At 40.7% G+C, this 16791-nt stretch overlaps 1 non-coding gene across 1 annotated transcript; it reads right to left on the minus strand.

Moving 5' to 3' along the window:
* Nucleotides 1–2003: 2003 nt before the first annotated feature.
* LOC117314381 (U4 spliceosomal RNA) lies at nucleotides 2004–2144 on the minus strand. Its single transcript, XR_004529127.1, has one exon. It is a non-coding gene; the product is annotated as a U4 spliceosomal RNA (small nuclear RNA).
* Between the last annotated feature and the right edge of the window lie 14647 nt (nucleotides 2145–16791).

Here is a 16791-nt window from a genome sequence, read left to right on the forward strand (position 1 = left end):
GTTTTTGTAGGCCAACACAATCAAGTATCAGGAATTTTGTATGGTTCAACTTAATATTGAAACATGCTCCTATTATCAAGGATGTGTTGGGGGAAAAAGTAAAATTTCAGAATATAGCTAAAAATATACTGAAAGAAAAGTTGTTTGGTACACTTTGGAGGGTGAAGGAACAGAAGACTTTCTGGATATACAGAGTAGTTTATAGGTCCCTTAAATTTGGATTGCATTGTTACTTTATCCATGTATATTTAAAAATATGTTCAATGTATTCTTCTAATTCTAAAGGACTTTAATTGTATCTTAAGACATATAAGTGTCTTGTTGAATTTTAAAGACCTTTAAACTAATATAAGCCCATGTTATTCTCATATTCTCAGAACCACTCAATTTTAATTCATATTTAAAATGATATATGGAAAAGAAAGGGTTATTGTGCAGCAGGTCTGCAACTAATTCCCTTTTGTTTCTAGGAGACACTTCTGGGAAAGAAAGAAGGGAGGTGATCTGGTTTAATTTTCTTATGATCATTCTACTAAATAGACCTCCTGGCAAAGAAGCCAGTGGTATTGCTGGCTGAAGAGTCCTTACCTATGGCATGCTTTTAGCAGAATATATCTAGTTGTCTATGATTGCTTATGGTAACCAAACCTGGAATCTATGAATTTAGGAAATGGCTTCCTGGAAAATATCATGTAAGCTATGTAACTACCTGGGTATAAAATGGATACTTCATGATTAAAATGACTTTTGTTTTAATGTGATGCACACATTGCTTAGAAACCTCATCTGTTAATCTTGGCCAGAGCTGTGTTGATGGTCCCAGATCCCACCCTACTTCACCTGTGTCTCATGATTATTTGTATCCTTGAAACTGTAGAGAAGCTTGATTCTAGGTAATTCTCTGGTTTGTTGAGTTTGATTTGACAATCTGATCCTTTGTGTTATCCCATTATGTGAATTTTGGATGTCACCCATAATTTTCTGATTTATAGCCACATTGTATGTAAGATATATCCAAATGAATACATATAATGGGCTTTTTAATAGCTGCATAGTATTCCATTAAGCATAGGTATCATAATTTATTTATCCAGTTTCCTATTGAAAAATATTTTGATTGTTTTCATTCTTTTTGCTATTATAAATATTGCTGTGATAAAGATCCTTATTAATAGGTCAACTTGCACAATTGGGAGAATATTTATAGAAGTAGAATTTCTGGGTCAAATGATGTGTGCATTTTCAATTTTAAGAGCTATTGCCAGGACTTCCCTGGTGGTCCAGTGGTGAAGACTCTGTGCTTCCACTGCAAGGGGCACAGGTTCGATCCCTCATAGAGGAACTAAGATCCCATATGCTGTACAGAGTGGCCAAAAATGTTTTTAAAGAATTAATAAATAAGAGCTATTGCCAATTTGTTCCTTATAGATATTACGAATGTATACTCCCATCAATTATTCACCAAACCAAAAAGTGAAAATTTTTATATCATTTTAAGTTTAATTTGCTTTTCTCTTGTGGGTACAATTAAGCATCAGATAATACATCTTTTTAAAAATTTAATATTTCATTTTACGTCTGGGACCTGGATTGGTAGTTTGGTCATAAGGTGAAACATAAGGTGATGCTGTGTTAAAGATGTCCTTCTTCACAGATTTTTGATGCCCGAAATTCTCTGCAAAACCCCCAGCTTCAGTTCAGTCACTAATCTCATGTTAAAACAAGCTCCATATAGAACAATGATAATTATCAGTCTTTGGGTCTTAGTGCAAAAGAAGACTCTGAGTGTGGTTAAACAAGAGGGAAGTGAGTCCTGCTTATGGCAGAAAAGGCACTGGGAAGGAAATCTACTCCTTATAAATGCTTTCAACCAACTGGCAGTAGGAAGGATACAGGGAATAATGAGAAGTAGTTTTAGAAGTGGTAGAAAATCACTTCACATTAATGGAGGAAGTGGCATCACAAGTTGTTGTTTTTGTTTGTTTGTTTGCTTTTAAATTCAGATTCCGTGGAAACTGTCAAAAATTGCCAATGCTCACTATTTTTCAAGTCGTCCCGACAGGGTATTGGGAAAAGTTTTCAATTAGCAATAATCGCACCTTGGATAAACCTCATTGGCTCTGATACTGTCACTGCACAAAGCTACAAGTTTTTAAAGAAGGCAGTGGAATGGTTGGAATATTTAAATACAAGATGATTTTTGAACAGTTACTAGGGTTGACTATAAAATGTGTTGCTGAAACAGGGAAGCTAAACTAGATATTTTATAGGGAGATATAAAGAACCTAGACTAATGATTATGTACACCAAGAGGGAACAATTTTTTATCTAAAAGTAAATAATCAACATCATCATCTTCACCATAATTTTAACATAGTTGTTTCACCATTGCCCTGCTGTTCTGAGTCAAGTTCCTTCCAAAACAACAGGGTAATTGAGAAGCAAAAAAAGCACTGTTTGTAATGGTGTGTGCAGGATGAAGAGGAAACGAGAAAGGATGGTAAAGCTTCTCAGGGGTAGTAAGAACCTGGAGCAGTTGCCACCATTGGGCCCGAAAGGCCCAGGGGAAAGAGCAACTGTTAGAATGCAAAGAAAGTAGCTCAAGTTGGAGGAAAGGGACCCGGGACAGGAGCCTTGGCCTTCAGAAAAGGATGCAACGACCAGCAGGGAGAGAACAAGTAGAATAAATACTTCAAACTTATTCTCCTCATGCTCTCTCTTCTCTTGTCAGTGGCCCCCATTGGCTGAATCTAATTGGAAACCATGTTATGCTGAATAATGACCCTCCAAGATGTCCATGTTCCAATCCTTAGAACCTGCGAATATGTTACTTAAATGGCAAGAGACTTTACAGATGTGATAAAGAATATTGAGACGGGAAAATCCTGGGTGGGCCCAATGTCATTGTAAAGGTCTTTTTTAAGTGAAAGAGGGAGGCAGGAGAGTCAGAGCGAAAGATTTGAAGATGCTATGTTGCTCACTTTGAAAATGGAGGAAGGGGCCATAAACCAGGGAATGCAGATGGCCTCTAAGAAGTTGGAAAAGACAAAGAAATATTCTCCTCCAGAACCTCCAGAAGGAATGCAGCCATGGCAACACCTTGATTTTAGCCTAGTAAAATTTGTTTCAGACTTCTGACCGCCAGAACTGTAAGATAACAAATTTGTGTTATTTTAAGCCACTAAGTTTGTGGTAATTTGTTATAACAGCAATACAAAACTAATACAGAAACAAAGAGCAAGGAAGCCTGTTGATGCAGTCCACAATATTTTAATCCCATGGACACAGAAAAAGGTAGAAATGGACAGAAAGTTGACCCATGGGGCAAATAGAAACTACACAGCACGTTCCACCCTTTTTACTCCTCATTCTGCATTCTGTTCTTGGACAAAAAGTTTGTTCCTCAACACCAGAGACACACAGAGTCCCGTCAACCACCGTATTACCACAGGATGATGTCAATTCAGTCATACTTCCAACCTGAAACCAAAAACATTGGTCACTCCTAGAACCCTTTATATAAGTTGACTGGGGGAAAAAGGAGAGAGGGAAATCATTAACAAAAAATGTATTTACTAATTTCTTCACTGCTGTATTTACTTTAAAAACTAAGTTGATAATTTTATCTATTTTCTTCCACCACCCATTCTATAATCCCCTTACCTCTGCCAGCACCTTGTCTAGACAGAGTCGTTTACCTGGTGGGGTGAGCCAACCTTTAGTGATTCTATCTTTATCAAGTTGCCGCAGTTTCCCATTGACTCTTATTATTGGCCGTGGCTGTACTGAAAGGCACCGTGTGAGTCTCCTGGTTCTAGATGTAGTCTTCCTTGCTTCCACTTCCAAATTTCCCCTGGTAATCAGGACCACTCAATCTGGCCAGTAGAGAGACCAACTTCTCTACCCAGTGTTTCAGTGGCATGAGGAACTCAAAGTGGTCAGGGGAAAGTCTCAGCTTCCAATTTACAAGAATCTTGACTCTATTCCCTGGAAGACACATTCCTCTCCTGGGTGCTAGAACCTCTAAATCCACTAAGCCCAAGAATTGTAGATAGGAAGCAAAAACCCTTCAGTAGGTATTTAGGTGTAGTAGTGAGAGGATTGCTCCTGCTTTAACCCTTTGGCTCCCAGATGTACTTACCATAGTTGTAGAAGGGATAGACCTGAACTACCATAAATAGTTGGATTCTCAAAACAGACCCACATGAATCATAGGTCTCACCAACACCAGACTTTATCAATGATTCAACTGATACATGCAGGATACAGACATAAATGTGTCACTTGTTCCTAGAGGAGCTAAATCTATCAGATACATCTTCCTAATTTTCCTTTTCTCCCACATTGGGATGCATTTTGGTCTTGGAGTAATAGATGAGCACTTAACTTTGTGTTCTCAGAGAAAACCATTTGGTAGGTAGAAAGATCCGCATGACTAACTCTCATTACTCAGCCAGTCATGTCCACCAACCCATAAATTCCACATTTATTTACAGTAAGAAATCTAGACAGTAATTTAGTATATCTTGCTAAAAAGCCATATTTAGATAATGAATTCCTTACACTTTGGGTTGGCCAAAAACTTCATCCAGGTTTTTCTGTAACATCTTATGGAAAGACCCGAACGAACTTTTTGACCAATGCAATGCTTTCACTAGTAAATGCCATTAGTGTGTTTACAGGGCAGGATGGTTAACGTCAATCATTTCTTACCATATCACTGATAGGGAGGAAATAAATGAATGACAGGCTTTCCTTCAGAGAAATATTTATTAGTTACTGGTTTAAGGTATATAGTGTAGGATGGTACTGACCTCACAGGGTGTTCTCTCCTGGAAGCTGCTTCTGGGTGATGGGATAAGTTTTGACAGGTGAATATTATGGGCATGAACACATTGTCAAAATTATTTTGCTGTAAAGTGAATCATCTGTCTGGAGTCTGTGCGTGAATAACATACACAATATTGGCAGAGGTGGTTTTGGCAGGACAAGTAAAACTATACCTGAAATGTATGTCTATCCCTAAGAGGACAAGTCACTCCATCTCCATGATGGAGGGGATTCTGTGTAATCACTCTGCCACAGGGTGGGCTAATTTCCCAGGAGATGGTGCCACATTTGGGCTCATCACTGGCCTCCATTGTTGTTAGAGGTGGTAGCCACCACCTCAGCCTGGTGAGGGGAGGGTAATGTTGAACTATGTATATTAGCTTGCTAGATTTTCCATAACAAAATACCACAGACTGAGTGGTTCAAACACCAGAAATTTTTTTTCTCTGGAGACTAGAAGTCCAAGGTCAAGGTGTTGGCAAATTTGGTTTCTCTCAAGGCCTCTCTGCTTGGCTTGCACATGGCTGCCTTCTCACTGTGTCCTCATAAAACCTTTTCTCTGTGCACTTGTCCTTAGTATGTCTTTTATGTCCTAATCTCCTCTTCTTACAAGAACAGGAGCCAGATTTGATGAGGGCCCACCCAAATGGTTTCATTTTAACTTAATTACCTCTTTAAAGGCCCTGTCTCCAAATACAGTCACTTTTTGACATTATGGGGTTAGGGCTTGAACATATGAATTTTAGTGGAATTTTAGTTTAGTCCATAACACGCTGCTTTCTGGATGCCCCAAATTCATGTCTTTCTCGTATGCAAAATACATTCACCCCATCTCAATAGCACAAAAGTCTTAGCCATTTCAGCATCACCCCTAAGCCCCAGATCTCATCTGAAAATCATCTAAATCAAGTAGAGGTGAGATTAAAGGTATGATTCATCCTGAGGCAAGTTTCCTCTCCAGTTGTAGACATGTGAAACCAGAGGGGTTATTTACTTCCAAAATACAACATTGGAACAGATACATAATAGACATTCAAAAAGGGAGAAATTTGAAAGAAAAAGGGATCACAGATCCCAAGAAGTCCACAACCTAGCAGGGCAAATTTCATTGGATTTTCAGGCTTGACAATAATCTTCCTTGGTTTGATACCCTGTCCTCTGGTCCCACCAGGGTGCTGGCCCTGCCTTCTGGGTCCACTGGGGCAGCAGCATCACCTTGGGGCTCTGGGAGATATCATTGCCCCTCTGGCCCTGGGCAGTAGCTCTGCTTCCAAGGTTCTATCTCTGAATACAGTCACACTCTGAGGTACAGAAGTGTGAGTTTGGGGGTGAGGGTCACAATTCAATCCATAGCACCATGCATACCTGCCACTATGGATACTTATACATGAGACCATTAAGTAAACACTGAGATAACTAGGGGAGAAAGGCTTACTGATATCCAGAGGTTGGGTCATCTTGGCTACCTGATTATTGAGCTCTTCCTCCAGAATGGATGCCCTCTGGTGGCACTTACATGGGACAATAATAGCTTCACACTCCATAACCATTTTGAGAAGTCAATCCCCACACCTTTCCCCCTTGTCTTCTTGTTGTCAATCGTCTAATTCTCTTTTTATCAAGTCTCTATGTAACTAGTGAACTTTTAGCCACTATCCAGGAATCAGTTTAGATACATATCTCAGGATATTTCTCTTTCCACATGAAGTACACAAGCAAATGTATCTTCTAGTTTGCTGCCCCTGGGAGGGTTTCCCTCCACCACTCTCAGAATTATCCCCAAGTGATTCTATAGTGCTGAGATCTTCCATTTCTGGCCAGTTTCAGGCTGACATTTTTTTCCTACTCTGCTTTCTGGGCACAGAAAACTCCATGTAAAATCTTAAATGTGAGATGAAGAGAAGGCAGTAAAACAGCACATGCAGTTACCAAGACGCTCTGACTCAATTACTTGTACAGTTTAACTGTGCCTCTCGAATCTACTTCACCACAGTCTTACATATAATATTGCCATTCAATTATAAAGTGCCACCGTTCACATGTAATGTTCTAATTTGATCATCATATAACACTTAGTTCATGGTTGGCAGTTTGGGTGAACTAAATACTTGGACATTTCACAGTCAAGGGCTCAGACTCTAGCAGGTCCCAGTAGCAAGTGAGGAGCTACTTTTCAAATGGAGCATGGTTGTCAGAAAGACGGTATGGCCTTCTTCCAAAACTCTGGGAGTCTCTGATATGGCTCTTCTACTGAGGCCTCCTAGAGGCTAAATGCAGCATCTTTGTCCCCCACAGACACTTCCATCATTGGGACTGCTGTCACCTACAAAAGTGTCAAGGAAGCTCGCACCATACCGTAGACTTGCTACAGAAATGTCTACCTCTGGGTTTTACTTGAAACTAGAAGCCTATGGGTTACCTGGCAAATGAGAAGCAGCAACAACACATCAGACATAGTGTAAGTTGTCAATTCAAAGAGGTCCTCCAAGAATGATGCCTCTTTCTTCCTGGGGAGCAATGCAATAGGCAACAATTTCTCTCACTTTAGAGGGGATATCCCAACATGTCTTCAGACCACTGGACCCCTAGAAATCCACCAAAGAGGCAGGTCTTGAATTGTGTGACATTTATCTACCATTCTCTGGCAAGATTGTGCCCATAAAGGTCAATCTTCCAGGGATATCACAAGATAGAGAAGAATAAAGAATATATATGAAGGGGGGAAAAGAGGGAGAGACATAGCACAGAAGTAAGGTTGTCAAAGTTTATTGCTATCCCTAACATATAAAGGCAAACTGCTTTTGATGATCTTTGATAAAAGGAATTGTAGAGAGAGAAAGAAAGGGATTATATTCTAGGTCATTAGTTCATACCAAGGGCCAGAGGCTATGTTGATTTGCTCCATAAATATACCACAACCAGAATCATAGCTTTAATTGGCATCACCCCTGATTAAGTTTCCAATAATCTACAGTCATTCTCTAAAACACATGTGGCTCTTGCCCCAGGCAGAGAATTAAGTGGGGTTGTGATAGAAATAAACACTCTGCATCTTTCAAGTCTATAGTGGTAGCACAAATCTTTAGAATTTTCCCAGGGAAACAGAATTACTTTTGGAACACGGTGTTGATGGGTTGGAGAGAGAGTTACAGCAGCTTCCACTTGAACCTTCTAACTATAGTCCTCACTCCATCAATCAAAGAGCAGTTACTAAATATTTCTTTTCCCACCATACAGTCTGAGACTAGGGAAGCAACCATAGAATGGCTCCATCATGCCATTGGACCCATTGTGAAAGTGACTCTGATCAAGATACTGTATATCACCTGACCTCCATAAGGTCCAAGTCTGACTGGTGATCTATGGTGGATTTCTTTGTTGATTTGCTTTTGTTTTGTTTTGCTTTATATAATTTCTTTTTTGTAAATTTACTTATTTATTTATTTATTTTTGACTGCATTGGGTCTTTGTTGCTGTGCGCGGGCTTTTCTCTAGTTGGGGGCAAGTGGGGGCTGCTCTTTGGTGCGGTGTGTGGGCTTCTCATTGCGGTGGCTTCTCTTTTGCAGAGCACCGGCTCTAGGGTGCAGGGGCTTCAGTATTTGCAGTACATGGGCTCGGTAGTTGTGGCTCACGGGCTCCAGAGCACAGGCTCAGCAGCTATGGCGCATGGGCTTAGTTGCTCCGCGACACGTGGGGTCTTCCTGGACCAGAGTTCGAACACGTGTCCCCCTTCATTGTCAGGGAAGTCCACTTTATATAATTTTATTTTATTTATTTTGTATCTCTGGGGAATTAGCTTTAGTTCAAAGCCAATATCAAATAACCCCTAAATATATTTACCTTTTTCCAGTTCATAGTCACACTGTCCACTTGTGTCTGGGAAAAGTTTTACTGAAGATTCACAAAACACACCTGTGGTCACATTGCAGGGTCCTTTGGGGCTTCTGTCTGTGAACTAGTTTAGTTCTAGAAACTGGATAAGAGGATGTGAATCCCCACTACAGTGACTTAGTTTTCTGTCCACTAGACCTATAATTATTGTCTGAATATGTCAAGAAACACCTTGGTAAGTTGCCCTTATATTTAATTCCTAAGGTCTTATGACCAGTTATACATTATCACATATCATTACAGGTCACACCTTCATCCCTGTGGGTTATTCTGGTAATTGTACTCACCTTGTCACTGAGGTTTAAGGATTGCCATGCCTCTTCCACTCCTGTATCCCTTTACTCCATTTTAGAGGAGGGAACTCAATTCCTTGGCAACATCCTTAACCATTGTCTCCAGCTTACAGAAGAATAGCTACCAAAAAGCTTTATAAGGATGTTGATATCCACCTTACTAACGCATTCGGTAACGTACTGGGGGAGGGATTCTTGTTCAGGCTCTCCCAGAGAGGTGTGTGCTTCAGAGTGGCAAAATAAGTAGATCATAATAGATTCATGCCATCATTACCGTATCCCTGAGTCCTTAGACTCCTTCCTCTACACTACGTACAAAGGAAGTCCAGGCTTCTCAATTTTATGGGCAATGAATTGGGCTCAAGATTCAATTAGCCAACTTAGGAGAACGTTCATTCTTCTTTTGGTGCTTGGGTCAACACATTAAATTCTTTTTTTAAAAATTAATTTATTTATTTTTGGCTGCTTTGGGTCTTCATTCCTGCATGCGGGCTTTCTCTAGTTGTGGCGAACAGGGGCTACTCTTCGTTGCAGTGCACGGGCTTCTCATTGCGGTGGCTTCTCTTGCTGCAGAGGATGGGCTCTAGGTGCACGGGCTTCAGTAGTTGTGGCACGCGCTCAGTAGTTGTGGCACACGGGCTTAGTTGCTCCGTGACATGTGGGATCTTCCCTGACCAGGGCTCAAACCCGTGTCCCCTGCATTGGCAGGCAGATTCTCAACCACTGCCCCACTGGGGAAGTCCAACACATTAAATTCTGATTCCCATGGGAGTGCACCCAACTGATAACTTCAACCTAATCAAATCTTGTATTTATCATCACTGGTCTAACACCTAACACTTTTGGAAAATGCAATCTCATACATGTTCTCCAGATTTTTGCCAATACAAATTGCTGAGATCTTTCAATTTTTTTCATGTATAAGCTATTTCCTCCTGGGTAAGGTACTGTATTTCCCTGCTTGTGTTATCACTATCAGTTGAATTGTGTCTCTCCCAAATTTTATATGTTGAATCCTAACACTCGTTGCCTTGGAATGTGGCCTTATTTGGAGATAGGGTCTTTATAGATGTAACCGAGTCAAAATGAGGTCATTAGGTAAGCTCTAATCCAATATGACTAGTGTCCTTATAAAAAGGGGACATGCATACAGGGAGAACACCATGTGAGCACAAAGGTAGATGGGACAATATTTCTAAGAGTGAGGAACACCAGAGTGTCAGCAAACCACCAGAAGAGATGAACAGTCTCTCTCACAGTTCTTGGAAGGAACCCACCCTGCCAATACCTTGATCTTGGATTCTAGCCTCCAGAACTGTGAGACAATAAATTCTGTTGTTTATGCCACTCAGTTTGTGGTACTTTGTTACAGCAGTCAAAGCAAACGAAGACATTTATGTTAGATCTAACTCTTACTGTGGGACTAGAAAGAATGAAGGATAGTACAGGGGGTTCAGAGAATTATCATAATCTTGGGAGGCTACTGACCAAGGTACAATCATTAAAGAATTTTATTTCGGGGGAAGACTGGTTTCCTCAAACAGCTGAGGAGGATCTGCACTCTGTCAGGAAAAAAGGCTCAGAGGTAGGAGTCAGGGGGTAGTCAGGGTTTTAAAGTTCTTCACCTCATTCAGGTCTGCCAAAATGAGCCTATCTTATGTCTCAGGGTCTATCTCTTACCCACAAGTGTCTTTACTTTTACAAAAGAGATCCTGACAGTGTTAAGTCTCAGTTTTGTTACAACTCTATAACCACTACATTTAGCCCCTGTGCTTGATGTTTAGTTATATTGGCTTTGCAAACTCAAAGCTGCTGTGGAGGTTTTTTAATCTTTTACTCAGTTTCTGAATCAATTTGTCCTTTACCCTTCGTAGGGCCACCAGAAATCTCCCAAATCTTTATAATTTCTATTGTCCCCACAACAACTGCATGCCATACTGATTTGATCTCCCAGTGCCTTCAACATGCACATTAACCTATGCTACAACTGATATTTGAGTCATCATGGTGCCACTATATTCTGTGGCTTATCAGTGTTCACTCTTCTCCAGCAAGGGGGTTAGCCATTGCTTCTCAAATATGTTAGCAGCCTAATCCCAGAGTCCCTTTTTGAAGGAATGCTTCCTGGGATCACTTCTGGTACCAGTTACTGTATCAGTCCAGATCCACTAGGAAACACTGCACATTTAAATAGAGGCACTGAAAAGAGTTTAAGAAAAATATAGGTCACTTGATTTCCAACAAGGGTGTAAGACAATTCAATGGGGGAAAGAATAGTGTTTTCTTTTTTTGTTTTTAATATCAATACATAATATTTATTGAACTCTTGGCATGTGCCAGGTGTTGTTCTAAGAGCTAAATTTTCATGAGCTCATGTGCTCCTTACCGTATGAGGATGATGCTATTTTCATCCACATTTTTATATACTTATGGAAATTTATCATTGACAGTTCTGGAGTTTTCCATGGCAAGCAAGCACTATTGGAAAACTGGCTGCCTCCTTTTCCAAAGGGATTTGATTTTGTTACAATTTTATTGTTATTTTTGAGGAGGACAAATAGACTCATCATGATTAAGAATAATGTTTTCAACAAATGGTGCTGGGACAATTGAATCTACATGCAAAGTAATGATGTTGGGACCCTATTACATCCTTCTTCCTCCCAACACTTCATATCCCTCATGCAAAAATTGACTCAAAATGGATCAAAGACCTAAATGTAAGAGCTGAAACTCTTAGAAGTAAACTTAAGTATAAATCTTTGAATTAGGCAATGTCATTTCTTAGATATGACATTGAAAGCACGAGCAGCCAAAGAAATTCTGTCTTCATCAAAATTGAAAAGTTTGTGCTTCAAAGGACATGATCAAGAAAGTAAAAGGACAACCTACAGAATGTGAGAAAATACTTGCAAATCATATCCAGGAACTAATATCCAGAATATATTTTTTAAAATCTTAAAACTCAACAATAGAAAGATAAATAGCTCACTTAAAAATGGACAAAGGATCCGAATAGATATTTCTCCAGAGAAGATATATAAATGGCCAATATGCTCATGAACAGATGATTAATATCATTAACCATCAAGGGAATGTAAATCAAAACCACCATGAGATACCACTTCATGCTTCCTATGATGGATGGCCATAATCAAAAAGACAGACAGCAAGTGTGGTGAAGATGTGGACAAATTGGAACCCTGACATGTTGCTGTTGAGAATATAAAATGGTGCATCTGCTTTGGATAACAGCCTGGCAGTTCCTTGTTGAGGAGGGCAAAATTTCCCCCTCTACCTTTCTTGAGTTCTTGTGGCTGGACAAATAATAAAATTGACACAAGACAGATTAACAGGAGAAAAGCCAATTTAATTTCACATACACAGGAGATCATACTCAGAGAGTGACCAAAAGCAGGCAGCTTTTATATCTTTTCATGTAAGGAAACAGTACCTTTGTGAGGATTTGACAGGACAAAAAAAGCTTAGGTTTAGGTGTTTAATTAGTAAGGAATTTAAGCAGAGTTTGGGCTTGGGTGGTAGGTGAGTAAAGAAGTAACAAGGTTTGTCTATATAGGCTTCTCTGCCTGAATTCCTTGTCTTTGATGGTAAGGATGTCTTTCTACCTCCCAGTGAAGGGAGGGCACCTATCACATTGGAGATTTATTTCCTGCTTTCAAGGAGTCAGAGAAAAGGACCAAAGTGTCCCTCTTACATCAACTGTTTCTTAAGTAACTTTAATTCAAAATAATCAGGGGCTTCCCTGGTGGCGCAGTGGTGGAGAGTCTGCCTGCCGATGCAGGGGACACGGGTTCGTGCCCCAGTCTGGGAAGATCCCGCATGCCGCGGAGCGGCTGGGCCCGTGAGCCATGGCCGCTGAGCCTGTGCGTCCGGAGCCTGTGCTCCGCAATGGGAGGCCGCAACGGTGAGAGGCCCGTGTATCACACACACACACACACACACACACACACACACACACAAAAAAAAAAAACCAAAATAATCAGTATGTCATTGAGATATATTCTGGGGTGGCCCACCCTGGTTCCAACATCCTCAAAAGGTTAAACATAGTTACCATACGACCCAGCAATTCCATTCCTAGATATATACCCAAAGAAACGAGAACATATCCACACAAAAACTTGTACGCAAATGGTCATAGCAGCCTTTTTCATGAAAGACAAAAAGGGGAAAGAATCCAACATGTGCTCATTGGCAAAAGTCCTACCTACCTCCTGCTGTTCTCAAGGTGGTGAGGTTTTCTTTGCAATTCCAGGCATCCACCTAAGGCATCCAGGTTCCTCACCATCAAATTAGGGCAACTGTAAATGTCTACAGCTGTTGAACAATGGATCACCCTCAGATCCTTTGTTTGTTTGGGGTGGATAGGGGTGGTGGGGGCATTTCCTCTATCCTTCCTGGTCTTTGTTATGGAAGGTCTTTTTCTCCATCCTTCTTCCTGCCAGAGCTCCATTTCCTCTCACTTTCCCCTGCAATCAAGCCGTCCCTCTGTCTCCTTCTCTGTATTCCCATCTGTAATTATATCTAGTTTGTATGAACTAAGAACTGGCTTTAAAAAAAGAATTTAAAAAATGGCTTTGTAAGTATGCATCTTAATCCTTTCAATTCCTAATTAAGTTAGCAATTTTTGGACTCCATTTTCCTGTGATATTGTGGCCTGAAAAAGGAGTAGAGTAGCTCTTAAGTTATCGTTATTGAGAGCAGGGTCGGATAATGATACACAATGAAAATAAATTAATAGTGTGAGACCTAAACATGACACATCCTCACAACAGAAACACCTTTCCAAGACCCTTATAGTCATCACTTTTTAGGATCTAGATATGTTGGAGAAGCAGGAGATTTCTTCTGACTTATGGAATCTTCAAATTAGTAAATATTTATTTTTTATTTATTTAAACTGATATGTGAAAGGCTTTAGCTTTTTTTTTTTAATTAATTAATTTTTATTTTTGGCTACATTGGGTCTTCATTGCTACACGTGGGCTTTCTCTAGTGGCGAGCGGGCCTACTCTTCATTGCAGTGCACGGGCTTCTCATTGCGGTGGCTTCTCTTGTTGCGGAGCACAAGCTCTAGGCACGCGAGCTTCAGTAGTTGTGGCTCGCAGGCTCTAGAGTGCAGGTTCAGTAGTTGTGGCCCACGGGCTCTGTTGCTCCGTGACATGTGGGATCTTCCCGGACCAGGGCTTGAACCTGTGTTTCCTGCATTGGCAGGCGATTCTTAACCACTGTGCCACCAGGGAAGTCCAGTAAATATTTATTGAGGATCCTTATCATGTACCAGCTAGGTACCAAGGAAACACAAAACACGTGGTCTCTGCTTTTGAGGAGCTTATTTTTATTAACTTCACAGGACCAGTTAGAATCATGGGATCAGTGTGTATACTACCTCTATCCTTTTGTGGAGAAGAAACTTTTGCAAATATTATAGAGCTGAGCCTCCACTCAAGGTCCTTTTCATTACAGTCCACATCACTATGATAAGGCCAGAGGCAGTCTCTCCAATTCCCATTCTTTATCTCATAAATGATTAGCTGAACAGTTTGTACTGACCAGTCTAAACAAAATGCCACTAATCTTGTTAGCAAGACAGTAATAAGGAAGGGATGGGTTTAAGTCAGAGTTTGTAATACCTTGCAGAAGTAGAATACCAGGTAATAAGAGAAATCGTAATATATGCTGGATAAGCTTAAGTTATTTCAGAGTGAATTTCAGAACCCATCTGTTTTCTCTTTACTGATGGCTGGGGGAAGGGTAAATTATGGCCTCCTAGGTCTTCATAAGGAACAAAGAATAGATTTCAGTAATTAATGATTTTGAAAGAACAAAGCGGTTGGCTTTAGCTTAAGTGGTTACTCCATCCCACTGGACTTCTGAAAGAACAAATAATTCAGGAACAAATGACTATTATCAGGCTAGAGCACTAACCATAGTGGATACAATAAATCAGTCACAAGGACTTCTAGTTCTGTTTTAAAGGTAAAGATCACCCTGAAGTACATTCCTGAGCTGTTTTACAGGATCCAAACCCCCGGAGCACTCAACCACCAGGTGAAGGGAGCCTAAGGATTGATGATGCTGACCTTTGCTGACCCTCTTGACTTCACTCAGGTGCCTGGATTTTGTCAACCTAGAGTAACCTTTGCCTCATTTTAATGCTAAAATCTCCACCTTAAGGGCGGGGATTGCCTCCATATTTTGAATATGAGATGCCTAAGCCTGTTGTACTGCTCGAGTGCATCTAGAACTTCACCTCTACATGGAAGGTCACACACGCCCTTCCGTGAATATGCATGCTCCCTTAGATTAAAACTTCACTGATCTTGCTGTTCAGAGAGACAGTGCTTTGAAAGTTATCTCCCTGCCACCTTACTTGTCACAAGTAATAAATGCTTCTGCTTTGATCAAAAGTACTTGGTGTGTTCGTTGACTATGCACCCCAACCGACGGACCCGTTGAGTCTAGTAACAACCTGATTAGACCAAACTTTAGTTGGGCTTCTCTCCTTCCTCTGGGCTCCTAAACTTTGGTGGACCCTTGAGCTTAAACAAGCATTGTGATGTGGAACAACTTCCTTAATGGCACTACCAGGATTGGTTGACTGCAATGAAAAACTGTTCAATTGTGTCCCACACTCAGGGTGCTAATCTGCTGATCGCATTCGCCCACACCCTGTTCCTGCTGAACTTGTTTACTCTGGCAGAGTGTTCTCTCTTCTGCAATATCTTCCTCCCCCAATAAAATAGTCTTTTTGAAAAACAGTTTCTCCTTACCTAGTCTGGGTTTGTTTTTGACACCTTATAGTATAAATGAGGAAACGGGAATGAAAGGGATTTTATTGTAGTGATATCATTCGTTTATCTGAAATCTTTCTGAGGTACATGACAGTAATTGTTATCAATCATCAAATGTTGATTTCTTTTCTTTTCCTTTTTTTTTTTGGCCACGCCCTGCAGCTTGCAGGATCTTAGTTCCCTGTCCAGGGATTGAACCCGTGCCCTCAGCAGTGAAAGCACGGAATCCTAATCACTGGACCACCAGGGAGTTCCCAAATGTTGATTTTTAATGTAATTTTGGCTGTCAACTTCTTTATATCCTCCTTCAATTTTCTTGAAAGCAAAGAATTTGGAAACATCTGACTTGCGAGGGATGTATTACTCCATCATTAGAGTCATTCACTTTCTCAATAGCTGACGCTGTGCTTTGAGGTTTATCTGTCCTGGGACCCTGAAGCCTTCCTCTGCCACAAGCAATACACCCTAGTAGGTTCATGTATTGGGAGAAGAGTGGATGTGAAAGGGGAGCTGGAAAGGTAGGACATGTATAACATCCAAGAACCAGCATGATGTCTTGACTACAGGCAAGTTCTCAGGCAGATCTAGTTTAAGGAAAAGTACAGTCATTCTTCAGTATCCATGGGGAATTGGTTCCTGGCCCCCTGCAGATACCAAAGTCCACAGGTGCTGAAGTCCCTCACAGTCGGCCCTCCACATCTGCAGGTTCCACATCTGCGTATTCAATCAACCTCGGATCAGATACACAGAAGTTGAACATATAGAAGCTTGTTTTCTTAAAACCAACTGCCAATTGCTTCCTTCTTCTGTCTACTTTAAAGCAACCATTTTGCTCTTGCCACCTGCTAGTGTTGAAAAGAGTCTCCTGCTTCAGGTTGACCAACAACATGAATCCAGAAAAAGTAGACAGGCTTCCTGCACACATCTAGAATGGAGCCAGTACACCTTACCTTGCACAAAGA

The sequence above is a fragment of the Tursiops truncatus genome, chromosome 11 (genome assembly GCF_011762595.2).
Source record: "Tursiops truncatus isolate mTurTru1 chromosome 11, mTurTru1.mat.Y, whole genome shotgun sequence".
Classification (NCBI taxonomy): domain Eukaryota; kingdom Metazoa; phylum Chordata; class Mammalia; order Artiodactyla; family Delphinidae; genus Tursiops; species Tursiops truncatus.